The 14,495-nt window shown below is 35.7% G+C and overlaps 1 long non-coding RNA gene across 1 annotated transcript; it reads left to right on the top strand.

Annotated features, from left to right (window-relative positions):
- Nucleotides 1-268: 268 nt before the first annotated feature.
- LOC135153300 (uncharacterized) lies at nt 269-10,517 on the top strand. Its single transcript, XR_010292753.1, has 2 exons — nt 269-368; nt 6,990-10,517. It is a non-coding gene; the product is annotated as an uncharacterized LOC135153300 (long non-coding RNA).
- Nucleotides 10,518-14,495: the final 3,978 nt, after the last annotated feature.

Below are 14,495 nucleotides of genomic sequence, written 5' to 3' on the forward strand. Positions count from 1 at the left end.
AAGTCATGTTGAAAAAAAAAGTATATGATTTCCTCTGATATGATGTTGTAATGAAGGTTTGAAATTTTGAAATTCTGATTTTTATATTCATGCACTAATCATTCGTCGGATTGTGATTAATTCTTCTCTATGTGCTATTGTCATGATTGTGTCAGTCAACTGAGGTTTTATTTATACAGTTGGTTATCATCGACCATCTTACCTGAAATAAAATAGATTAATGAACGAGCTCTTATTATTGTATGCGATTATGTTTTCGTTGTTTCGCAGCACTGAAGATACATATCAGCGAATCGACCGCTGTACAACTAGAGGAACACTTTAGAGGGACATTCAAGGTTGATGAACGAGGAAACATATCAATAAAGGTATTAAAGGTGTTGTTCTCTTATTCTTCTCTACTTTCTCTCTCTCTCTTGATTTCTTAAGGAGATAAGCCAACTTAATTTACATTACACAAATCATGCTTCTGGTTCATATTGAAATGATACAAAGTAATTATCATAATGATGTTTGCGAGAGACTACTGAGTACAGGCAGTGGCGTAGCTACGGGGGGGGGGGGGGGGCCTGGGGGGGGGGGCACGTGCCCCCCTGAGATTTAGTGTGCCCCCTAGGTGCCCCCCCCCCTGAAAAAAATTGGCAGAGCCAAAAAAAAAGGGAGAAAGAAGAAAAGAAAAACGGAAAAGAAGAAGAAAGACAGAAGAAAAAAAAGAAGAGGAAAATAAGAGGGAGACGAGTGAATGAAATAATGTGAAGGTAAGCTTGCAACAAAACCCCAAATCTTTCATGTTACTATATAAAACTTTTGCTTGCGCTTCGCGCCAGAATTGCGCCAGAATCGATGAGATTCATATCTTGCTCAATAGGCTGATATGGAGCAAGTTTTGAAGTCAATATACAAAATTTATTTTAGCTCGGACATCGAGCTTTCATCAATTTTTTTTCATTAACAAATTTAAGTGCTCTAGCTGTAAAATGTCCCTTTTGTAGTCTACATATCGGCATTTTTAACCTCACGCTGCGTGGTCAAATTGTTTGATTTGCCAAGTTCCTATTGTCTACGTGTATTCCATAATGTTCCATTAAACAAATGTATTTAGACTGCCCAGATTCTAGGTCTAAATCCAAAACATGCGCGATAGCCTGCATGTTCTTTATATAAAATGTACTTAAATTATCAAGTTTCACATCAAAATATCAATAATTGTCTGCTCACGCTTCACGATCGCATTATTAATGATGCCCAATTAACTATATCCTAATTATGATTTACAAAATATGAATAGAGTGTCCCGCTTTTAGGTCTAAAATCTCAATTTTCTTCCTCTCGCGCTTCGCGCTCGCATCAATAATTGTTTAGTTACATACCTATCCCATTTATTAATACAAAAAGTGCTTAGAATGACAATTTTTTAGGTCGGAATGTCAAAAAAAATTGCTCGCGCTTCGCGCTCGCATTATTGAAATATATACCGTCTTCGTGGGTAACTGTAAGCAGTCCTTAACAGGTCCCTTTTCGATAATGCTAGAAAAGTTAATGAAAAATTCTGCTCGCGCTTGGCATTCACAGTAACCATCTAGTTACATACGAATCTTGTTAAGAATCACACATAACATTGCCGAGAATATTAAATTTTCAGGACAAAATACATGAAAGTAACCCCCAAAAAATCGTTCGCGCTTCGCGCTCGCACTTTTTATAAGGCTTATGAGATTATTTTATCTTTATGTTATTTTATAAGAATAAAACTAAGAAGTGACTGATCGGGGGAAATATAGGTGAAGATTATTTCGGGCCCCGTCCCCTATTGGCGAAAGTCGGATCCGCCCTTGTGACACATACACACACAACGGAAAAAATGATGCCCCCCCCCCCTGAAAAGCAAGGACCCCCCAGTGCCCCCCCCAGGAAAAAAATCCTAGCTACGCCACTTAGTACAGGCCTGGACAAATTGAGCATGTTGAGTCATGGTATGTGTCTTGAAGTGACATATTACGAGCAAAATATAATACGACATTCCAAAGATATGAATTACGAAATACATTCAGAAATAATGATAATTAGATTAATAGGTTATCGGGGAAGGCTCCGGAATTGCCATTAGATGAAGGTTTTTTGTCTGAATTAAGGACGTTCCACAGTTATATTTGTGCGCATTATGATCTGCGCATAGTTTACACTCTGCGCGCTGACGTCACAATGGATGAACAGGTATTAATTAGCTGTGGGTATGAGCTGATTTTTCTCATCTTCTGCACTAGTTTAACTGCAGATCCGATGCGTTATTTCATGAAGCTAAAAAATTGAATTATTCCATGGACCATTCAAACAAATATTCTCTACAATTTCAAAATACTTTACTCTGCAGTGCTGCCAAGAATCACGAATATTAGCCCGAGTTTGAATAAATGGTAGAGTGGTTTTGATTTTATCTTCACATAGATACTAAGCATTCGGCCCATTTTTGGTGTTTTAAAAAGCACATTTGCTCTAATAAAAATGCTGATAGTTTAAAAACAAGCACATGAACCCCTATTTTTCAATGTTTGTACCTCTTAGATATACCTTCCTCTACAACTCTGCAAATTTTGGTGAAAATGACATGGATTTTAAATAAAGTGCAGCATTTGTTGTACGTTTGTAGTTTGTTACTGAAATTTTACATTTTTCAGATTGGGATTTTGTTATCTTTTACGCCATTTTTAAGAACTGACAGTGCTGTTAAACTTAAAATTGTAAACAAATAGCACTATTAATATATTCTCCATTCTAACGATACAATTATTAACTCTCTTGCGAAATTTGATGACTTTTTCATGTATTTTGAATGAGTAATGGAGGTTTAAACTCATTGTAGTAATCTTGGGCGGTCTAAAAATGCCAAATTCTTTTGAATGCGCAATTCTTAAGAACATCAATTTGGGTGAACTTTGAAGCTCTATAGCAAAAAATCAAGCACATGGACCTATGTTAATTTTTGTATATTTCGAATATTAAGGTTCTAAAGTATCTATGTGCAAAATTTGGTGAAAATGACATGGATTTCACTTTAACTGTGGAACGTCCTTAACATGTTTTTTCAAACACCGTAATTTCAAACTTATACATTTTGTTTGTCATGAAAAATCGCGTTACTGTAAGGATTTAATTAAATAGTTTGAATGAATCTCAATGAATTCATATAGAGATTCGCAAAAAAGACAATATTCTCTTACTATCTTCTTTTTGAGGTCATGTGTACAGCGCCGTTTAATCTAAAAAATAAATCAATCACTTTTTTTAAAGCATCGAAGTAATTGTCGGTTATACCATTGTCAGAGAGGTTATCATCTCATCAAATTTTTTTTCGTAATTTCGTTCTCAAAATCTCGTAATTTCGTTCTCAAAATCTTCCTTTGAATTGTTTGCCTCTTTGTCCGAATACTGTCCTTTTGCAACTCACGACATCTAACTTTTTTTTAGATTAATAATATCTTTTAATGAGTTATATAATTAATCGGGCGTAAATGGGCACTAAAGAATGATGTCTATTTTTTTTTTCTTTATGGCTGATCATATCCGCTAACAAAAGGAAGACGATATAAAATAATATAGGTTTTACTTATATATTTATGAATGAAATATAATTGCGATGGATGAAAACAAAATATAGCGACAAAACATGATTTGCTTTTCACAATTTTCCATATAAATTTCCTTTGCAATATGAAATTAAACAATCATATACCTGTACATCAATTATTTTGTATCTTAAGGTTCACGACCCCGGGATTTAAAGGGCGCTGTTCGATGATGCTGTACTCGCCGCCATCTTCATAACGAAGATCATCGACGGAATTGGCACGCAGCTTTCCACCATCAGCCAGTGGCGCAGCACTTGAACACGCGCACAGAAAACGCTGCGCTGCTCTTACATCTGCTGACGTAATTTCAACCAACCTGCCAAGATCTTCGAACAGCAGTCGAAGCATACGCGAACTGCGAATCGCCGGTATTTCGGCAGTTTCGGCATTCAGAACATGGCATCTGCGTAAGCGTCTTATAGCGTTGGTGTCGCGTAGACATTTCTTTGTGGTTGGTGTCAATTAGCTAGCGCAGAGCGTACGTAACTATGTCCGACAGCCAGGGGCGGAAATCTCTCCCAGAAGGTAGGGGGGACAAGGGGCTGGAAAATTTGACAAGCAAAAAAAAACAAAGGTTATCACCCCAAATTTAAGGTCATTTCGTCCTAAAATACATTTATTTCGATTTTGAATGATGTATTTCTTACCATCATAAAAATCCACAAATGGTAGGGGGACATTTGATATTATGTCCCCCCTACTATTTTGAGTAGGGGGGACAAGTCCCCCCTGTCCCCCCTGGGATTTCCGCCCATGCCGACAGCTCCCCCTTGATCCCCGGGAACATGAACCTTTAAGTTAGGGCCTACCATGCAAAGAGTACCGGATGAATTCAATTGTATAAAAGTTATGCAAAATTTTGATTCTGAAGGTGATAAACTATAAGCTTGTCTTACAATTAAAGCAATATTAATTCATTTTCATCAGGTAAAACAAAATAATATTTTTCTTTATAATTATTACATTATCAAGAACAGAAAAAAAAGTAGTAGAGCAGATAACCGGAACAATAATTGGGTGCGTCGTGCATGGTCTAGTGGTTCTGACTCTCGCCTTTGAAACAGAGGGTCGTGGGTTCGAATCCTAGACATGGCGTGTTTTCCTTCAGCGAGAAATTTATCCACACTGTGCTGCACTTGACCCAGGTGAGGTGAGTGGGTACCCGGCAGGATGAATTCCTTGCATGCACTGAGCACCGGTGATGGTAGCTCGAGCTAAAGCCGGGGTAATAATAGCAGCGCTTTGTATCCTCAGGTAAAAAGCGCTTTATAAATCCAGCTATTATTATTATTATTATTAATTACGACTAAAGCATGGAGCTTTCCCAAGTAAAAGTATATGCCATAAGCAGATAATTTCCCATCTTTAACTCTTAATGGTATATTATACTTTTATTCTACCCTATATACGGTAACCTTGCTTGGAAAAACGTTTCCAAAGTTCTGCTTGACAGACTAAACTTGCTTCAAAAGAAAATAGCCCGTATATATTGTATATATATATATCTTTAACTCTTAATGGTTTATTATTTATATATATATATATTTATATACCATTGTTCTCTTCATCCACTTCTTTCACAATATATATATATATATATATATATATATATGAACAGACGTGTTTTTCACGACTGTTTCAGAAACGGATTTTTAATTCTCTTTTTTTGTCACATCATTGGCACTGACGAAGAGTGTGACTTTACCTTTCATTTTTGAGAGCTATGCTCCTTTTAAGATCTACGATTTTATTTCTACGGCATTAACTAAACCTTTTGTGATTATTATATATATATATATATATATATATATATATATATATCTATATGTATATATATATATACAACAAATTTTTATTCTCTCACTAATCCAATATTCTATGCAAATGAAATATTGAAATTCGATGATCCTTTTTACGCTAAATTAGGACAATTTATGTGTAAATACAACACAAAAGAATTACCAAACATTTTTTTTTTATTAATTCATTAAAACCAGCTCCATCAAAAGTACCCAACGTGACATTTAGACTCTTCACATTCCATTGACAAGAACCATTCTTGCAAATAAGAATTTTACGTTTACTGGCACTAAATTCTGCAACTCATTAGATGGCAGCTTAAAGGTACACCAAATAAGCTTGCATAGCTGTAAAAAAAAAATTGGGAAAAATATTTGTTGCTTTCCAAATACTTTTCACCTCAACATCGAATGACTTGCATATACACCCGGCCCTTTCTCTCTTTTCCATTCAATTTCCCTCTTACTCTTCATTTACTCTTTCATATCAGCTTTATCATTTTTTATGTCCACTGTTATATTTAACTTTTCACGTTCCACCTCGTTTGAGTTCACAAAAACCCTTTTCAGTCTGACTTACTGTTATACTTTGAGTACCTGTTTGTTTTAGTTTTCTAGACATGTTCATTTTTTGAATTTTATATGTTATTCATTGTCAATCATGATTATCATATCTTTATTCTGAATTATAAAAGAAAACAAGATTGGAAAAAAATAAATCAAAATCCGATTCAAATAAAATAAAAAAGGAACAGTTATAACTTTATATGTAAATGAACGGAGTATATACGCACCCACACACCCTCACACACACGCACACACTCGGGTGGCAAATATAGGGGGTTTTTTTTCCCTTTTTTTTTAGTGGCATCGTGTTTTTATTTCTAATTAGAATTAAGGTATGCTAAATTTTGGCACTATTGCCATACCGAGTTTTCACCGAGTATTTTCATTCATCTTATCTGTACGTTTTGGCGTGTATCACGTAAATCCATCTTCTTGATCTAATATTCGTACCAATCGTACGGCGTGGTTGAATGACTAATTTTGTTTCCATGCAGATTACAACACGACTTGACCAAACAATCGGTGAGTGTCAGTGACACACGTATGATATTTCCCCTTTGTAAACATCTCTAAGCAGCTGTTCGTATATATAAGGAGTGAATCCTCGATGTTTATATATACATATCGATACGCGCATTGGTTAGCTGATCTGTGTTAGTTTTGCCTTCGGGGCCCGTCTTACAAAGTGTTACGATTGATCCAATCAATCGTAACTCTATGGAAATCCATCAGTGTCATGATTTTTTCTCCAGGAAAGAGAAGCACCGTGAATTTTCACGAAAATAATGAATGCATGAATATACATCATAGGTAGAAAATATTTTGAACAAATATGCATAATGGATGTTGACGTTGCTGGCCGTCCATAGCTGTGATTGATCAGATCAATTGCAACTCTTTGTAAGACGGGACCCAGATTTGAATGTTGATACAAGAATGATGAAGTGCGTCAATAGTGACTGAAGAAACTACTTTATATTTTATTTGCATCTTCCAGGGTAAAGGATCGATGAAGACATTCTGGCTAGTGGATCGCATCCCTCCATTCACACCGCGTAGAGCGCACGTAGGATGGGAATATGACACCTCACCATCCTATCATGGTCGTTCTATTACCCCATCTGGACGAAGTACACCAACAACACCCATACACCAACCAGCTAGCACCCAAGGTAGGTCCTGGGAAACACCCATCACGGATTTACCCATCATCATTAAAAATGCTCTCACTTCTCCAGTACAAGGTGGAACGTCGCATCCACTGTCATCTAGCCTTGGGAAGTCCAGATCCTATCCCGTTACGCCCAAGAAATCTCGCAAGACACCGAGTAATCCAGTCACTCCAAGTAGAGCGTTAAAGTATAACCCTGTAATCTTATGTACCGAAGCACCTTCCAATGATTGAGTGTCACAGTCGGTGCTGATATTGATTACCAGCCTTTTGCGCCTTATCATGGTTTTTAACACTCCACCATAATAAATACTGCCATTGATATTATTCATCAGTATCACCATCATCATCATCGTCATCATCATCGTCATCATCATCATCACTATTGTCATCATCTTCATCATCGTCGTCGTCATCATCATCATCATCACCATCATCATCATCACCATCATCATCATCATTACTGTTATTATATTCATCAGCGTTATCATCCTCACAAACATCAATCAGCGATGAAAATGAAATTGATATACATGTCACTTTGTTTTTATGGCACATATATAATGTAGACGCTGGTTTACCGTCCGTTTTGGTTTCGTAACTCTTGTCTTTGGGTTTCGGCCGTGAAGTCTCCGAACTAGGCCAGTTTGGCGAAAGGGCTTGCCCTGGTATGGACAAGATTCTAAGCAATGATGATCATTAATTTTTTTCACATATGAAAATATTTCGAGTAATATACCTAATATCGAGATAAATTTGGTTTAAAATTTTCACATTTATCCAGCGTTAGAGCATGTTTTCCTTACGATCATATAGTACCACAATCCTCTATCTATTTACTTTTTTAAGTTATACTTTCAATGTATTTTACGACCTTGATTGATTTTCATTTTCGTCACATAGAGTGTTATGTTAGAGTAATGGCTCCTTTTTCCATTTATAAAAATATCCGTCTCATTTTACGGGGTGATCTAAATGTACCCCATGTTTACTTTCCCTTCTTTTTATTTTGTTTATGTTGAGTCATCAGGAAGAAATTTTCCTTCACTTTCATAAACATTATGAATAACCAATCTGTAGACCCGTTGTCTTCTCCTTATGCCTCGTTCATCTTCTGCTTAACCCACCTGTGTACATTTGGGGGGGGGGGGGGGTTGGGGCATGTCTCCCCACCCCAAAGTTTCACGACCAAGAAATTAAAAGGAAAGGGAAAGAGTGAAGTGACAAATTAGTATTTTCTGGATATTGAGTCAAAATCTATCAAACAAAAAATATTTTTGTTTCAAAATGGTCAAAATTTTTGCTCCATTCGTCTTATTTGCCCCCTCACAATTTTTGGCTCATAACGCCACTGACATGGAATGTGAATTGAACTCGAAAATCAATCAAAATTAATTTCGTTTCTTGCATGTTATTTCATAAATTCAATTCCAATATTCATTAAGATTTCCCTATACAGACACACGGTAGATTGGATCCAGCGCCTCTTTTTTTTGGTCATTCATTGAAATTGGCAGAGACAATGGTCGGTTTCCATCGATCAATGTAAATCACATGGCTCTAACTGTTGGTTTCATCAAGGAGGTTTCAAATCTTCTTGGCTTCATTGAGCACATATTTCTGCACTACTCTCTCTCTCTCTCTTTCCGGACTCTGAATTTGACTTTTTTTTAATTTGAAAAATTCTGTTTTTTCATTCCTTTATTAAATACTTGAAACCATCGCAATGAACTCATAATTCCGCGTAACCACTTCCTGAATTTATATTCAAACATAATGACCACGAAACTGTTTGGAAAGTGTTCGTGTGTGTGGGGGGGGGGGGGGGTAAGCTGACCATGCAAAAGAATTCCCCGTATAGATAGCCATCGTAACATTCGATACACGTTTGTTTAAAAAGTGGGGGAGCTGAATACAATTAATACCATACAAGATACGTTTATGCGCTGAAGCCCCCTTGCCCCCCCTCCCCGTTCCGAAACCACTGAAGCATTTTAAATGGCGATATTTTTGAGGTACAATACCGACATGAAAAATATAAGTCTTCCAAGACAAAGAGTAAGTTTACTGCAATTAAGGCTTTGTTACTGACGACAATCAACTTTAATGTACGCTGAAAAATATTATGCGAGAACCTAAACTTGGAAATGAAAATAACGTTATTTAGTTATTCGTTCGGATATATAAGAACTTGCAGACACATCTTGTGATTTTAGCGAAATAATTGATGTGACCTATGAATATGGAAAGCTTGATCTATAATTTAGCATACGAAGTTAAGTAGTTCTTTGAGTTCCAGTGTGCCGCCGAAGCGAAAGCAACTTCAAAGAATTTGCCGCCAATTGTTGATATGGGTTTTGATTGAGTATTAAAGTACAATACCTTAATACCCGAGGGGGCTGTTGGATAAGAATATATTGATGACGGTTTTATTTTATAATATATATTTAAAAAAAAACATGCCATGCAGATCACACTAAATACTTGATAAGGAGTTTCATCATAGAGCTATGGTTTCATATTATATTCTACTGTCATCCATAATAAATTGTAAATTGTGTTTTACTTCATTTTCAATTATCTACAGTGTTGAAATTTCTAGTTGTCATGACAACCTTAAATCGACTGTAACGTCACTGCAGATTTGTACGTTTCCCATTTTATGAAATATGTTTCTATCTCTTGAAGTTTTGTAAAGTTAATGGCTATACCTAGGTCCTAGGAGGGGATCCAAGTTCGTGGCTTTACTTATGCTTACAAAAAACACGTTTTAAATGTATAATTCATCAAAGTACTTGCAGTAAGGGCGCTAATCAATCGTACCGGGGGAGGGGGGGGGGGGGGGGGGGTCTGACTCAGATGCTTATTCGATGTCAACACTCTATTGCAGGGATTTAAAATAAATCCAGGTTGATTGTAGTTAAGGACAAATCGCATTTGGAATTTACTTTTAATCCTAAAATTTATTTTTGAATCTCAAGGGATTTTAATTTTAATCCTTTGAGATTTAAAAAAAAAAAAACATTTTTTTTATAATAATGAAGTTTTGTTAAGTTATTGCCTATACCTAGGAGGGGATCCGATTTCGTGGGTATATATACTTTTGCTTACAAAAACACCATAAAAATGTATAATTCATCAATTCTGAAGAATATTTAGGATATTTTTAAATCCCAAATTCGATTGGTTCCTATATACAGTCCACCTGGATTTGTTCTAAATCCTTGTAATTTAGTGTGAACATATGGCATTAACACACAGTCCATATTAGACCAACACACATGCTCTTATCAGTGGCGTACCTGGGATTTTTCACAGGGGGGGGCAAAATCGTCCGCCAAAAAATTTGACAAGCCCCCTCAAAAAAAAAAAAGGTCTTTGATCACAAATGATTTCGTACCAGAAAAAAATTTGACAAGCAAAAAAAAAAAAAAAATTTGACAAGCAAAAAAAAAAAGGGTCTTCAAGCTCGTCAGGGGGGGGGGGGCAATAATGGTCTCACAAGCTCGTCAGGGGGGCAGGGATACGTCCTTTGCATGGGTTGTGGCTCGTCAGGGGGGGGCAGACTGCCCCCTCTGCCCCCCCCCCGTAGGTACGCTAGTGGCTCTTATCCTTCCGATACATTAGTCGTATATTTGAAAATGTACGCCTTTAAACTGTGCTTATGATTAAACATATCCGAAATCTATGAAATATTTAGGAATCAAAATCCATGTGAACAAAAACTAATTGCCATTACACTTATTAATACAGACTTTACGATTTTATGCAAGAAAATCTCGAGCATATATTCGATTTATTTCAAATTCTTTTTGAAAAAATAGGAAAAGGGATGATATTTCAGCTTTGACTGATACAATAAAATAAAAATGAGAATCAGATTTGGATTGGCATATTTCAATCATTCGTAAAGTCAGTCATAACTCAAAGAATAGCTTAACGAAACGCCAAACATATATGATAGTTAAGAATTTCAGTCATGATAGCACATGCAGTTGCTTGTTTGTTGACACTGATTGCTCTTTGAAACACCGCTCACTGCATTCATTTTGTGCCGATGACTGGGTTTTTGTGCCTTTTTTCACTTTAATCCACATCAGTGATCTATTTTCAGTTTTATGACAAACATAATTATTATGTGCCTGATCTATAAAGAATTGTCGTTGAAATTTGAAAAGACTAAATAAGCGAAATCTCATAGAACCATATCATCATGTTAAAATTGTTTTTCTAGTACATAAAATGCCTTCTTAAGATCGTAATTGTGGCAATATATTATCATTATTATTATCATTATTACTATTATTATTATTATTATTGTTTGTATTTATCATTATTATTATAATAATAATAATAGTGGTTATTTGTATAGCGCACAGGTCCACATTAAGGTGCTCATGGCGCTTAGGAAAAAAAAAAGGAAAGAGAAAAAGAAAGAATAATAAAATAAAATATCTCCTGGACAAGGCAAATTAAATTATTAAATTAATCATTTCAGGGGAATAGATAGGTTTTTAGTTGGGATTTGAATGATTCTGTAGAAGACAACTGTCGAATTCGTAGCGGGAGTTCGTTCCAGAGTTTTGGACCCATGACAGAGAAAGCCCTATCCCCCCATGTGTGTCTGGTTCTTGGTATCTGAAGCAACAATGTATCTGATGAAGAACGAAGACTTCGTGTCGGGCAATATCGAGAAATTGAGTTGCACAGGTATAAGGGGGAAACAGAGTAGACAGAGTGATGAACTAGTAACAAAATTTTGAATATAATTCTTTTATCAACTGGTAGCCAATGGAGAGATCGGAGAATGGGAGTTATTGAATCAGACTTCTTTGTCAGTGTCAGTAGGCGTGCTGCAGAATTTTGTAGTCTTTGAAGTTTTATTATGTCCTTCTTAGGTAAATTGCAGAACAATGAGTTGGCAAAATCTAAACGGGAGGAAATTAAAGAGTGAATGAGGATTTCAGCCGCAGGTTTGGAAAGACACTTTCTTATGAAACTTAGATTTCGAAGTTGATACCTGACACTTTGTTGAACATATGTTAGATGATGGCGAAAAGACATGTCCTGATCGAAAATAACTCCCAAATTACGAGCTCGATCTGATGGTGTAATGGAGGTGCTACCAATATTGAGACGACAAGATCGATAGTTGATCTTACTTAACATCTTTCTTGAACCTAAAAGTAAAAACTCTGACTTGTCATCATTCAGTTTAAGACCATTCAAGGTGAGCCATGATTTTACATCTTTTAGACATGCTTCAAGTTTTCCAATAGCCAATGATAGAGAAGATAAAGAGGGTTTAAATGATAGATAGATTTGTATGTCATCTGCATAACAGTGATAGTTGATATTGTGTTCTTTAAGTATTTGACTGATAGGTTGAATATACAAAGAGAAAAGCAGGGGGCCTCCAACTGAACCCTGTGGTACACCATATTGTAAAGAACTTTTGCAGGATGCAAAATTATTATTATTGTTGTTGTTGATGTTTAATTATTCATGAAGGCTACTTTGATGGCCTTTGAGTGCCTTCGATCAAGGTTGTAATTTTGTTTGATGTTGTTTATCTAGCAGCAGTTGTAATGATATTTTGTGATGACTGCATTTTGAACAACCTTCGGCCTGTTGCATAAAAAAAAGCCCTGGCAATTTTTTTTTGCCAGAGTTTTTCAATTTGTTTTTGTCAATGGTATAACTGTGTTTGTCAGAGTTTTTTTTATGGCAAAAGTTGTATGCAACAGGTCCCTTGTAAACTGTGTTTTTGCTTTTATTCAAATAATTATTATAAAACTATATACCGCGCCGGATATCACGATTATTGAACGAGCGAACTGAGATTATTGTATATATACCGCTAAAATACTTGATTTGATAAAGGATATTCAGTGACAATAGAGTCAAATGGATAACTATATATCAAATGAAATTTAAAAATCGTTCATCAATTTCAACTCGAGGAACTTAAAGCGTACCTTTAATTTGGTCGATATGCTTTCTCCACTTGCGTGATGCTTCTCTTTTCATGAATATATTGAATTCTACATGTATAATCGCCATGTTGCAAATCGGGCACGCATTATCATCATTATTATAAGCTTCGATACAATCGATGTATAGTCTCTTTATTTGTATCATTTTTTTTTTGTGTGTCAACCCACTTCTGCTTTGTGTTTCCTCATTCCCGAGTTAACTCATCTAAACTTGTGCAATATAATGTGCCCAAAGGTGTGTCAGTTGTAATATTGATTTTTGTATTCTTGAAATTGAAATTCGATTCAGGACAAACTTCTTCAGCTTCGAGCAACGTTGTGCACCTTGTGTTTCACCTAAATTTGTTAATAGTATGAAGTAGCACGAATACGGTTTGGGTTCACATTTTTCCTTTAATTTAAAAAGTTATGTTCTTATCATAGCAGGCATAGGCCTACGTGTTAGAGTTTATTCTAAATAGGTGAGTTCTGCCCTACTTAAAATCCTTGTGACATTACATCAGTTCGAATACTCATGATATTTTTGTTGTTGGCTCAAATTTATAGCATGCATGTATCATTTAATTGGGAATATTTACGCCTTTACATAATCTCACAGTCTTTGAAAAAAACCCGTGTGTAATTGCCACAGAGTGCAATGTAGACTGGTACAATGAGTGCATTATGTTTCACAATACTATATCAAATTATAATTGTTGATACCGTGTCACGTTTTATAGAGTAAAACTCTTTGTATTCTGCTTTGGTAAACTTATAGGAAGTGAAATGATGACTGGTAATTAATAAGAGGAGGAATTTTGTTGTGTCATTGGTTGTCTGCAAATTTTCTTGTTTTTGTACATGAAAGTCACGATATGGAGGGGGGGGGGGGGGTCAAGAGGGAGGTTGAAGTTTTGTGCTGGGATGTGCAGATGCGTCTGTCTTTTTTTTTATTCCCTTTCATTTTGTATCTAATCATACTTTTTCTCACTCTTTCTTTCAGTAAAATTAAGAAAAGAAATTAAGAAAAAATGTATTCACTAAAATGATATACACGTCTCCAATTGTAGTCAATTCTTTATTCTTTGATTTTACGTATGAAGTTAATTCCTATTTCATGATTGTGCTGAAGGAAATAAATAAAATATTATTTTAAAACAAAACGAAATTATGTCCAGACCATCCCTCATTGTGAGCCCTATCCACACCCATAACCTTACTCATTTCAAGAACTTTGTTGATACTACTTTTGCTGAAAAGAAGCTTTTCAATCTCGTCTCAAAACATCCCGAAATAATATAGTGTGCAATAAATGCTAAATCTGACGAATCACAATGTTTGGCAACTGTTGCCCTAT

This window comes from Lytechinus pictus, chromosome 2 (genome assembly GCF_037042905.1).
Source record: "Lytechinus pictus isolate F3 Inbred chromosome 2, Lp3.0, whole genome shotgun sequence".
In the NCBI taxonomy this organism is placed as follows: Eukaryota; Metazoa; Echinodermata; class Echinoidea; order Temnopleuroida; family Toxopneustidae; genus Lytechinus; species Lytechinus pictus.